This window comes from Neodiprion virginianus, chromosome 1 (genome assembly GCF_021901495.1).
Source record: "Neodiprion virginianus isolate iyNeoVirg1 chromosome 1, iyNeoVirg1.1, whole genome shotgun sequence".
Taxonomy (NCBI): domain Eukaryota; kingdom Metazoa; phylum Arthropoda; class Insecta; order Hymenoptera; family Diprionidae; genus Neodiprion; species Neodiprion virginianus.
Genome location: NC_060877.1, coordinates 38,198,242 through 38,211,963, shown reverse-complemented (window position 1 = coordinate 38,211,963; position 13,722 = coordinate 38,198,242). Strand labels below are relative to the sequence as shown.

General features: G+C 43.2%; 1 long non-coding RNA gene across 1 annotated transcript in view; it reads left to right on the top strand.

The window, feature by feature from the left end:
* Positions 1–13,722, top strand: part of LOC124298376 (uncharacterized) — a 40,375-nt gene that overhangs the window by 21,552 nt on the left and 5,101 nt on the right. The window contains exon 2 of the long non-coding RNA XR_006906792.1: positions 1,372–1,554. This is a non-coding gene — a long non-coding RNA (uncharacterized LOC124298376). The remainder of the gene's footprint in view (positions 1–1,371; positions 1,555–13,722) is intronic.

The following is a 13,722-nucleotide window of genomic DNA, read 5'->3' as shown; positions in this document are numbered from 1 at the left end:
TTTCTCATCGGCGTCGCAACGCCCCCGCGAGATCGCTTTAAACGTATCCCGGCATCCATCATCGGATCGGTTAAAAATAGCTTAACCCTCTCCGTGCGAAACGACGAGTGTACGGTTTGAGAAAACTTGGTAAATCAATTTACGTCAAACAGTACGCGGTGTTACGTATTTGGCTCGTTCGCAACTTGATTGTGTAAATTCGAATACCGAAGGAATTATCCCCGTTTCCCAAACTGTCTGCTGTAATTCGTTTCGCCGGTTTGACTGGTAGTCAAGGGGTTCGATTCGCGGTTTGCCAGAAGAGAAATTAGTAACGTTACCCTAACGAAAGATTGGGATACAAAATTTACATTTTACCTACTTTATAATTACTTTGAAGGAACTGTAATTTCAACATGGTTATTTCCTCAACAATCACCGTTCCAATAACATTACCAACTTCAACACGCTTTTTCACCACACAAAAAAGTCTTTACACATCTCGGGGGTTGCTAATAAAAAATTGACTCCGCCATGTAAAATGGGAGATAAAAACCACGGAGTCTGAAAAGATTCTGAACGAGTCTAAGCATCGTCTGGGTTAGAGTACAGGTTGAAGCTAGGATCAACATTCGGGGATCGATCCGCAGGCACCGGGAAACTTCTGGAGCATCGCATCGCATCGCATCGGATCGCATCGTCGCGTCTTCGTTCCCTGGAACTGCGGGTGTCCTTGGCGGGGGGCAGCGATCTCCCCAGCTCGGCGGCCGCCCACCAGACGGTCGACGAGACCCAGAGACCACCGCTCTTGCCCCTTCCGAACCGATCCCTGCAGCGCGCCTCAGGGGCTGTCGGTATTATATTACCTGACCGTAGAGTCACGGGGTCGCAACTCCACTTTCGGGCTTTTTATCGCCGCGCGTTTTCCGCCCTTCGAATTCATTCGGAATCGATCATCGATAACGGACCGAATCAATTCCCCCCCTATTTCGGGGGGAGGGCCTTGAACGATGACGGATTTCCAGGCTTTCGATGCGCAACCGTGGCTTCTCGATCGGCAGATTCGTGCGAACGGAGAATCGGACTTCGGCCATTTTTATTCCTCGCCCCGACGTATACCTGCACTGCCTCGGCTTGCATTAGTCTAAGATCCCGGGTCCTCGGTTCCTCTGCAACCCGCATTAGTCGTGGTTCTTGGTAAAAAAAAGAATGAGAGAGAGAGAGAGAGAGATAGAGAGTGAGACGGAGAACCGATTCCTCACTTTACCGGTCCCGCGTCGTAGAGTGAGGTCGGTAAGTTGTGGGCAGATGTGTTGGTGAATTTTGTCTAAAGCTTGCTCTGACTTGTCGTATACCTTATACTGTATGTGTGTACCTGTAATTATATTGCAGTTCAAGTCTTCGCGGACAGGTAGGAACGGTGGAATGGCAGAGGAACGTGGAACAGGAGAGTAACGTCGGAATAGGACGGAAATGTGGAACACGAGGGGAACGATGAAACAGGACGGAAATATGAAACAGGAGAGGAACGATGGAATACGACGGAAATGTGGAACAGGAGAAGGATGAAACGGGGTAAGATAAAGAAAAATAAAAAAAATGTCATATCATTGCGTGATTTATATTATAGAACATAAAATTAATTTTTGTGTTGTTCACCGAGTATCAAAAAAGAGCGAACAAATCAACGTGCTGGAATAGAAGTTTCAGAAAACTCGGCGAATCTTGATGCGCGTCTGATATAAATAAGCGTTATTATTATATCTTGAATCTTGAGACAAGCTCAACGGTTCGTTGGTTGAACTTTCATGAATGCGATATAATAATAACAATAATAATAATAATACTGAAATGGCGTAGAAGAGATAAACCGCAGAGAGCCTCGCTGTGGGAGCTGAAATTTCCCAGGTGGCTGTCTAATGTGCACCTATTACATCGTTTTACTCGTGAAGAAAAAAAATTGTCCCCGTAGAATTTAAGTATAACCCCGAGAATATCGGCGGTGCAGATACTTTGCACTTTGTGTGTTACAGTTCAGTTCGGAAAGCCGTTTCATCCACAGTCAGTTATGTGTACAACAGGCGGTATATAACGCCGCAGAAAACGCGTTATCGTTGTCTCAGAGTGGAGGAAGAAGCAAACTCTCCCCGCAACCATTTCTTTTTTTTTTTTTGCGCCTCGAATTTTCGGGCAGCCGAGCAACCGGCTGCAGATTGGGATTCTCTCTCGTTATCGGCTTATCGGTCAAACGCCTACACACCCTGAAAGGTTCTTTGGCCTTCGTCTGCAGGCATGTTCGTTGCTTGTTTTTGTCTCTTTTTGTCTACTTTTCGTTCTTATATATTTCGTTCGGCTGATGCTAAAGAAATTTACCAACTTATCGTCTATAGTCGGAAAAGTTCGACACCCGTGACGTAGAGTTAAGGATCTATCGGGTGTAGTGTGTACAGTTCGATCAAAAAGTGTCAAAACCAACGGTTGGCAAATAGAGGTTCAGACTCGGTTACTGAGCTAAGTTTTATCAAAAAACTATCCTTTTCGTACGGAGGAAAATCGATAATCATGAATCTTGGTAAAATTAGTTCAGCAATTAGTAATCTAAACTTTTTAACAGTCAAAGACGCATGAATTGGTCAATTTTAATGAATAATAAGCTCATCTAATTGATCGTATACGAATTGTACTGACGTGGATCTTTTACACGTGAATATGTTCTGAAATAATAAATTAGGTTATTTCAGTTATTATAGTTAAAGAGCGTGTTCATAATTTAGCTTCAGCTGAATGGTAGATCATGTATTCGCATACAATATTCGCATACAGTTTTCTTTTTATTAAAACTAGATAGAATTCTACTACTTCTCAAAATTAGTCGATAACTGGACGTTTTCAATGCAAATCGGTTGGTTTATTTTTTGTTCCCGTATGCTGACGAGTCGTTGTTTTGACCAAATTCAACTTCATCAACCTCGGCTGCACTTGTTCAGTCTTCATTTCGTAATACATCAGTTTGAACATTGTTTTGACCGGATTGTTACCCTGAGATATTTTTAACCGTCCCGATTTCTGCTTATTCAATCGAGATACAGCAATGAATTGAAATAAATTCGGGATGTGCATAAAAGTAGGTAGACTGCAAAATATTTTCGTTACGATAGCAGTTTAGAGTTTCGCGAATTAACAATCGGTTATAACTACGGAAGAGACGACGAAAAAGTTGAAAAAATAAATAAATAAAAAAAAAAAAAAATAAAAAATTCGACAAGGCCTGCGTATAAACCAAAACCGTTTACAAGAAGGATCGAATTTCGTTCCTCCTTGATCTGTCGGATCGTTTCGATTTCCAGAAGTTGACCGGCGGTTGGTTATCTTACACATACATTCGCACGTATCTGGGACCTAGAAATAACGTCTGTCTTTCCCTCTGTGTGCGTGCGCGTGTGTGTGTGCCTTATAGGAATGGGCATGCAGCGTTTAGGTGACGCAGCGAGCTGCGGAAACCGGTAATAATTTATCGTCGCTCGGCCGTAACGCGCTGTAAACTTTAGTTCTATAACTTTACGGCTTCTTTAGCGTCGCCGAAAATTGCGTAAGATTATTCTAGCGGCGTACGCTGCACTCCCTATTTGTTACATGTATTATGTACATACATACCGTACGATTATTATACACATATATAATAATCGCGCTACCGCGCAATCGTCGTGCCGATGACTGACTAATTTCTCTAACTAATAATCTCATACGCACGTTTTTTCCATCCGCTGTTTGGTCTTGCGACTCACACGTACGTGATAAAATTTTCATTTTTCTCGCCTACGCTCGTTATCCATGTCCTGGATACCCGCCTAACAGGAATTGAAATAGAAATAAAAAATGAAAATGTATTTAGGTATTATAATTCCGATGCATTCTCTTTCACCGGACAAATTCATACAATCTTAGAATTTAAACATGGCGTCTAATTTTTTTTTTATCGATTAGAATATCGAGTTCAATGTGTTCAATAATTTTTCCATTTAGTTGGTGATTTTACTGGGACTGAATGTTTCAGTATACTTTAATGGAAACGCTAAGAGACTATTGTTATGAAACTAATTTCCACGTTTTTTTTTTTTTTTGCTTTTTCCTTAGATCGAACAAAAAATAGATTCGATGGTCGCCTACGTCATGCATTAAACGCAAACGACGATGTGTCGTAGAGATTGCACCGAATCGCCCAAGCTGCGTGGGTTCAAAGAGGCAGTTCAAGATGCGCAGCACCTTAAATGAAATTTATTAATTTACTAGCGACAAGATAATGGATTCAGTGCGGAGTCGAGGCTCTAGATAGGGGCTAACAAGGCTGAAGCGGTAATAATAGATCGGAAATAAAGAAGTGCAGTGGCGCTGGCTCTCGCTGCATGGTTCAGAGATTAAAAGGACGGGTGCAAGTGCGACGTGAATAAAGTCGATTGATCTATGCGCCGCGATCATACAGCAGGATCTAGTTCAGGATAGATATTTGGATGAATGTTATCGGAGAGAAGAGAGTAGAAGTTTCGACTTGGCGAAGCTGCAGCGGCAATTGAGCCGCGGAACAAATACTTGTATGCATACACGTAAATAAAGTTTAATTGACTGGAAATAAAACGAAGAGTAGAAAAATAAATGTCGGATTCCGATCCGGTCGCTGTAAATAAAAATCGCTTACACCGCCCGACACGATCAGGAACGATTAGATCGGCTGCGCGATAATGCCTCAATGATTCCTGTGGGGCAGACGTCTATCCATTTCGACCTGAATCACTCCTTCTCCAGCTGCTGCAATCTTCAGTCAAAACATATTTTTCATTAGGGAAATTCGCCTTATCAGCTCCCATTACGGGATCTGATAATTCGCTCACTCTCCTCGTCTCTCCCTATCTTTTTCCTTCTACGTCCTCTAATCTCTCGTCTCTTATAATATTATCGCCTTGATGGAAGTTGTATTTTTTTACTTTTTATCTTTTTAACTGCACTCAATCAACGCTTGCATTATCGTTCATTATATACCAGTGAAAAAAAAGAGAAAAAAAATCGCACGATCAAGGATGCAGAGGTCGTGGACAGTCTGGTCAAAAATATGTCGAGCAATAAAAGTTATCGAGATGTAACGGTTCGGGTCAGTAAAGTCGTGGGAAATGCCATTATCTGAAGTCTAGGGAAAATGGAAGGCACTATAAAGTGCAGGAAATGAAAAGAAACAGTTTTCAGTAACTTTAGATGAATTTATTTAACGCGCTGCATCGGAAGAAAAAAAAAACAAATAGCATCTTCAATCTCACCCGAAATCTACAACTTACAGTTACTAATATGATATTTGACATTTATTAATTTTTATCACCGTGCGCGTGCAGATTACACGTTTTATTGCTGCATCGAATATGACCCGAATAATCTGTGTACATATTAAAAATTTGTCATCGAGAGAGAGAGGGAACAACCGATACCCCAGCTGATCCATTTTATCTGCATGTTTATTTACTGGTACATAATTGTCGATTGATTAAACGATGATTGCTTCTCCAAGTGGTTTAAAAAGATGACACTTTCGATCTCTCTCATTATTTGCGCAATGAAACGCAACACCGGGAAGTCAGAGGTTCAAGTGTTCCCCACTGACAACCCACCAAGCGTTACATTACCTCTCGGTATTCAATAAAACCTGCGTAACTTCCGGCCATCGGTGCTCTAGAATCATCCGCAGTCCCGTACGCAGGTAGCGCGAAAAGTTAGGGGGAGTCCGTCGCCCTGCATTACCGACGGACGGTAAGGCAGGCCGATCGAGAAGCCGTTCGCCGGCGCAGAAATCGCACCGAAGTCGGAGAGATGAAGCGGCGCTGCCGCAGCTCGATCCCGGCTCGCCCGAGGGTCGCGTTGGAAACACCGATTAAAGAATATTGACCCGAAATACAAGTGTGCCGTCCTCCGCGCCCCGTTTGCCGCGTCAGCCTCTCGGCTCTGTAGTGTTTTCATCGCTCGCTCTCTTGCCTCGCGATTAGCATGCAGTCACGGTTCGCTTAATTAATGTCTCGGCAGAGCTGCTCTCCTCGCCGCTACGAGAAGAGTTGATTCTTACGTACCGAAGGGGCAATTAACGGGTGTAACCGATACTTTTTTCCTCCTCTATACGCGTCAATTTTGTTTCAGATTTTTTACTCGCAACCTCCTATTTTCACAAATTTTGCCATTCTTTTTGCGTACCTTAATTAATTCGTTCTCTCCTTCGGCTCGCTTTCGGACGCCACGACCTATCCGCCTCTCGGATCGATATTTTCATATTCCTCGTTATCATCGGATGCAGCGTTTTTTTGCGGCTTCCGATCAGCAATCCTCGTCTTCCCCATCTTTCATTTCCGTTTATATTTTCCGCCGAATTTTCTCTACTCCCTTACCATTTTTATCATCCCTCGTTATATTCGTACAGCACTTCGAAGAAACATAACTTTCGACAACGAGAAATCGAGGCTTTTTCTTCTAGCGTCTGTACGACTGGTATCCAATGACATCGTAGTCAGCGATCGTTACACATACTCGATGAAATTTATACAATCAGGATTATTTCCCGATATTACAATACGCGCATTGTCCAGGTATACCTATCATGCGGGGGAGCAGCTCTTGCTACGACTTGTGCATAACTGCAGGCTGCAGCTGTATGCGCACACATGCAAGATGTATGTACTTGCGTCTATATAATGCAAACCGGTTTTCACTCTGGGACGTTTTCTTGTCGTTCTAAATACGCGTGCACCGGTTATAATAGTACGCATATAGCAACAGATTTGACTCAACGATCGATAATACTTATCGCAAAACTGGTTCGTCCGATCGTGTAAAATATATCAACGCGTAACACCACGCTGAGTTTCTTATGCGATGTTTTTCTTTTCGTTTAGAAATTTTTTTACACGTTTCGAGGACCAACTGTTTTATTTTACATTATTTATTTATTTCAAACGAGAATTTTACTTCACCGATCGATATAAAAATCGACCATAAGTTAATAATTTGTTAACCTCGTATTTTCGTCATACATCTAAGCCGGGACTTAAAACCTCTTGAATGGTACTGAAATTTACAGAACGAAGCATTGCGATCTTTTTGCAGACGGAAACAAGTAACGAACCTATGTTGCCTAATTAACTAGCACGATAAAACTATTATCGCAAACTTGTGATACCAAACTTAGTCGGGGCTCTGATTATAAGTTTCACACATGCTAGAAGATTGAGAGAGTGAATGATTTAAAAATAGAAATGTGCACGTTGGAATTGGCCACACTGGATGGGATTCTTACTATTTCAATTTGAAAGATGTTTCACATCCACGTTTCGTGTCACCATGTTTGCTTGCAGGCTAAATTTCATTCGCGATAAAACTCGCATTCGCCTTACTCGAATGATCGAGTTTCTTGGGCAACATTGTAAAGCGTTTAGTTCGACTAGAAAACATTTCACTGTACGACGTATATGACATACATGTGGTCGCGTTGCACAATTTGACGCAAGAACATCTGTAAAATTCCAATTCAGTGTTGTGAAAAAATTCACGACTGTCGGTACAGAATTGTGTGGAAAAAGTAGCATTGACAAGAACCTGATCAGCGGATAACGCAGATGGTTTGAAAATTTGTAATTCACTATCATCGTCGTATGCCAAATGTGATTGTTATTATTGTCGTCAATGTCGCCATTTTCGATTCTCTTTTCCTTCATCCGTGTAACGCTATTATAATTACCGGGGTGAAAGTCAGAAGAGGTTCGTTTGTTGAAAAGCAGCCCGCGGCCCGGCAGCGTAAATCACTTGGATTTCGCGTCAGTTTGAATTAACCGCGCTTGCGTCTGACGAAGGTGACGTGCAGGCGATGCGATGGCGAGGCGGGGTGCACGGGATAATTTATCAAAGCGCATCTCTCTCGCCCATCACCTTGTCCCGTCTCTCAGGCACGCGTATATTTTTAAAAAGGATCGCTTATACCATGTATTATACAGAAACGCACACATGCTCCTATGTGCAGACTGCACGTGTGTAACGTGTATGTATACCTATGTATACCGACCGATGCAGCCCGCTGCAGCGCACTCCGCGAGAAATTTGTCGTTGCGCCAAAAACCCGAAAGTGAACGTCCTTAGATCCCTAAAAATAACGGGAACGATTGCTTTTCTCACTTTCGGTATATACATACCACGTTATATGTATATACCATACACCATATACGTATGTACTTACAGGCAGCGTGTATATTCGTTTTCGTATCATGTGCTGATGCTGGTGCAACGGCTGAATCTTATTTGCCTCTTTATTTCTCTCTCTACCTTCCATCCTGAAGACGTTTTCTTTATTCCGTATGTTCGTTTTAATTTTATTTTCCGGCAATTTTTAACGACTGTCCTGCAGAACGAATCAAGGCTAATGTATTTTCCTGTTCAAATTTTGCAAAATGACGCGTGTTGATAATATTTACACGTGATGGAAAAATCGTAATTATAACAGAAAGTTTTTGGAAAGCTCCCACCAATCTAGAGCCGTTTCGGCATTGCGTCGGTTTGTCGATCAGTGACGTTGTGAAGAATCTCGTGTTTGAACTTGATTAAAATTATTCCGTGACTTGGATGCCGATGAAACGGAAAGTGAAATCGCTCTTGAAATCGGTAGGCAATTCGCAGAATAGTTAGCAGTTCCCGTGCAGGCTTGCGATTTTCCACGTCATTCAATGGTGACACTACTAGTGGTTAATAAGAAGAAATAACAGTATAAACTGCTGCAGTAGCTGGTTAGACTCTTGATAGAACGTTCCGGAACCTGGGTACATAAGAAAAAGGATCCAGGAAAGTGACGCCGTGACTCCATGTTTGTTTCCAAGTATAAAGTCAGCGACTGATGATTCATTTACTTTTTACTGATACCGAATGGTGAAAAATTTTGTTCATTTGCGGGTTGCTGCCTCGGTCAAAGATGCATGAATTCTTACCCGGGAAACGAATTTGACACGAGATTCGTAAAATCCAGATGTCATACCGGGGCTTTTCAACCTGTCTTACACCTGTCTAGGTATTTTCCGCTATCAACACCTTGGCGACTCGCCCGTTCGTCTTTTCACTCAGGATCTTGTGACTGAATCGTACTGCAAATATATATGTATATAATTGCACATAGTTTCAAGTCCCAGACATCACACAATAAAATTTCAAGCTAGAGCTTCGCAAGAAAAAATTCTCGGAAAAGCTCTGTTGCCCTCTGCGTGCAGACTTCATTGAAAGTTCGCAGGAAATAAACACTCTGCCGGCTTCATATATTCCCATTTCGCTCAGACGGGTTGAAAAAAAATATGACGAATCGCACGGGGCTCATTTCTTTTCCCTTTACTCTCGAAATCTGGCGCGCTTGACGTTCGCCTAAAAATACAGGGATGAATGCACGATTGGTACAGCGGGTATAAGCTATGTCGCATTATAAGTCTTCGTCGTCGCCGAGTCACAATCAGTACCTCCGTTCGCATATGGGTTTATACTGCAGTCTCCGCGACCCGGACCCACGTGGGTCACTTCTCAGCTCGGCGAGTGCATTGTGCAACGCAAAACGCACCGCGCCTTGCGAAAGTGCAGGAGCTTGTACGTTATCGGTTATGGTGTATAAAAATGAACGAGTATGTGCAGATGGCGCGAAACGGGCTGATTGCGCAGCTCAGCTTGCGATTCCAGCGCCATCTTTCCACCTCGGATCTTCGTGCAGCTCTCATTTGATACTCAACGAGAAAACAAGACCGGTATCGGTGTTCTCGCGTGATAAAACTGTGACGAATTTTGGTAAACTGGTCAGTTTTCATCCCAGCCTCGTTAATGACCTCTTCATTAACGTGGCGCCATCCGATCCAAACGGCATGCGACTGCAGTCAGCCGAGGACAAAGTTGGTCGAGAATCACGAGGTAAACGCGTAAAGGCATGGGCATCGGGTCGTCGACATTAAGATCTTAGAAAAGACACGACGGTGAATCATCGGAAGTGGTAAAACTGAAGAATTCGATTGACCCTGAGACGGTGCGGCGGCGGTGGCGGCTGCACGACGCGATGCGATGCGACGCGATGCGACGCGTTGCGATGCGGCGCACCACTCTCGACTCCGTTTGAAATTCAAAATGGGCAATTAAAAGATTTCCTCGCGCCTCGTCCACCAGTTGGGTACGTACCACTCGTACTTCTGCTTAATGTTCTTGTTATTCATTTTTGCTGCTTAGTTTCTCTTCTTCTGTTCTTACCCCATGCTATACACACGTATCATATATTTGGCCATAATGAAGGAAACAAATAAGCGTTAAAACAATCTTGTAGCGGATGGTTGAAGGTAAGATACATTGACAGATTCATAGTGAGGTAAAAATAAATAATTAGGTACGTAAAAATTAAAGATTTCAGTTACAGATTTATCACATTTGTAAGCTGTGTTTGTATTTGCTAATGCTCATCAGTGATGGTGGCACTAATTTCAGAACGGTCAAGTAGGCTCGAACGAGTATTTTCAAAATCGAAATTGGACAAAATTATATTACTAATACTGTATCCAATAATATTACAAGTTTGAAGAATCTTCAACCAATATATCAACAATTATACGGCGCTAAGTAAAGGACAGGAGTAAAAACTCGAGCGTGTAAATGGTGTGAGTAATAGTACTTTCTCCACCTCAGAGTAAAGTCAGAAATTCACAAACGTCGCGGTAATAGCGATAGTCCAATGCCTGAAATTTTACAAATCGATAGAAACAGGAAAAGAAGAAGCAAAGAGAAGACTATACAAGAATCGACATGCTCAAACGCCAATTTCGATGATCCTCAAAGGCTGCATGAACTTTCCAAAGTCAGTTTGCCAGAAGATTGTGTGTCAACAGTTCGAATTTCGCTGTCGTTACTCATTTCCATAACTGATGCTGTTGTTGATCCCTTCGGTCCGAAGATGGAAGTAATATCGAGCTCCACATGTATATTTAGGTACTTATGCACTTAGGTACCCTTTTTGTATATGAGAAGTAAAGACTGAATCCAGGACTTTGAGTGTTCGACAACTATGAGGACTACTTATCGAGTACCTACGCAGCGATTGCGAGCTTGGATGATAGTGGCAACATCCATGCGTTGCGCCGAGAGTGGTATCTAATCAAGGTGTGGGTGTCTCGTTGCAATATACCGGTAAGCCGGTCGTGTGGCTGGCTGAGAATCGAAAGACAATTCAACCTCCGCTACCCATACACACAGCCACGTGTCTTACCTATCTCACCTATGCCATGGCATTGCATTGCATTGCATTGCATGGCGGGCCAACTAGTTTCGCGTGGAAAAATGGAGGCTCTTAGTCACTGCTGCTGCCGCTGCTGCAGCTTGCGACACCCTCCTGTATGCAAGAAGGCGTCCTGCATGAGCGAGCCCAAGTCCGGACTTCGACGGCGTGACCCACTTTATACCGAGAACTAGTCTCTCGCCGCGGATTCCTCTTAACAGAAATAAGCGCTTACGTATTTATTTACCGTGATATTTTACACGTGTACGTTATACCCATCGTCAGTTCGGCACCTTTTTCAAAAATACTACCGTTGTGAAAGAACCGTGTAGTTTGAAAGCTCAACCTAATCACTCGATGAGTGCCGTGTCTTCTTCTCGGACCGAAGATTGTACGGGTACCTGTAAGTGCTTCTGACCTCGTCAGCCGGCACAAGTGATAACCATGATGCCAACCGTTCTCTTCGTGCTTTCTGTTAATGACACCTGATCGTGTCCAACTAATCGCACCTACTTGTTTATCTCTTAGTTACAACGCATTTAAATTTCGTCTTTAAATCAAACAGTCGTCCCAATCCATGACAGGTTTGTGTTTAAACGTTTGCGAAGAGCGCGGAAGCTTCGCTGTGAATAAATCGAAGAGTAATTCGAGCGGATTGACCTCTTGGCACGTTAGCAAGCCGGGGGTCAAGTCGGTATAAAACGGACAAGTTCATTGCGCCGATTTGATCACCGTGACCCGTGTGGCCGCGAACGAGTCTAACGCCGTTGGCCCAGCTCGAGTGCATCTCTGCAGTCTACTGTAATCCACGTCTCCTCTCGCCCTTGCTCATAACAGCTCGTATCAATGGTCTCACTTTATAGACGATGATGTTTGTCGGTGTGCGTGCACTGATGCACGAGGCATTGGCCAACCTTTGTAGGTCATTTTCGTCACGATTCCGTATCTATTTGAAAAATGGCAAGGAGCATGGGATGTTTTCGGGAAGTTTAGTCCAGCTGATTTTCTATTTTGAAGGCATTATGCAACAGCGGTGGAAGACTTTTCGCATAATGATCGGCTCGGTGTAGGAAAACGTTTTCAAGATCGAATGCGCTCTCCTCCGCCTGAGCGCAGCGCGTCTATCTCGCACAAGTATGTAGATCTTTGGCGGCATGACCCGTAGCGCTGATTCCAGCTTCGACGCTCTCTTGCGCATGTTATACTCTTGCGATTACTAATCAGGCATCGAGGAAGAGAGACACTCTTACGTATAAATAACTCAGTGGTACGACAGCGTCGACCTGGCCTCCAATAACGGAGCGCCTGTTCCATCTTACTATTAATGCCTGCGGCTCCGGGAGATCAGCCACTTCCGGGGCTGCGATCTAGGCGGCTCTTGGGATACTCCGAGGACCGTCACCTTCCCAGGCTTGGCTACTGGCTTCCGACGGTGAAATTGGCGCACCTGCGACTGGTGAGCAGCCTTAGTTAACTTGGTGTATTTAAGAAATTAATCTTCTCGATGATATCTCATAAAAATCTACCCCTTAGTTTGTATATAAAATGGAAAATATAATATTTATCCGCGAAAAAAAACCTTCGATCAAGGACTGGGAGACATATTCACAAAGCTTGTGTAAAAATTTGAAACTGATCGGTTCAGCCGTTTCCGATAAATCTTGCTCACCGACTTTGAAAACGCAGTTTCGAGAAAAACGCGTTCAAAGTTTCAGAAGCACTTTCAACCACTTGGGGGACGTCTTTGCAAATGTGCGAATAACTTCGAGAATATTTGTCGGATCGACATGAAATTTTCTGTGCATATACTTGAATATATGTACATTCCGAAAATGAAATCAAACAAAATCGATTTTCGAAAAATCCTAACTACGTATTACCCCTTAAAAGCGCGCATTGGGCAGATTTTTAATTACGAGTTTACCAACTCGTGCAGGAATTTTGCACGGTGTAAAAATCAGTATCACTTTGCACAAGAATCTGAACGCGCGCATTAAAATTCTACACGTACATTCACAGGGAAATGGGATATGTAAGAGCTTCGCTACGAAGAAACGGCAATTAGTCTATGAATTAATAGCACACTCTCGACGAAGCGAATCTCACGGCGTGTATGCGCGCCCGCGGTGGAATATGCGGATTGAAATTAAAATGCAAATTGAAATGGAAAGTGAAACGAAGAATTCCGCGCCGTTTCGTGGGCGTCTCTCACGTTCGCGCATCTCGCTCTCTCTCTCTCTTTCTTTCTCTCTCGCTCTGTCTTTCTCTCTTTTTCTCTTTTCATTCCTACCGCGCGAAGGGGTCAGCCAGGTGGGTAGCTGCACTCTCGCAATCGTTGAAAGATCAGATTATCACTTCATTTGTTCCTCAATTATTACCTTGTTGACAGTTTCTTAAATTGAAAACTCTAGCCATGACCGATGACTCGATCAAAACCAGAAAGAAAT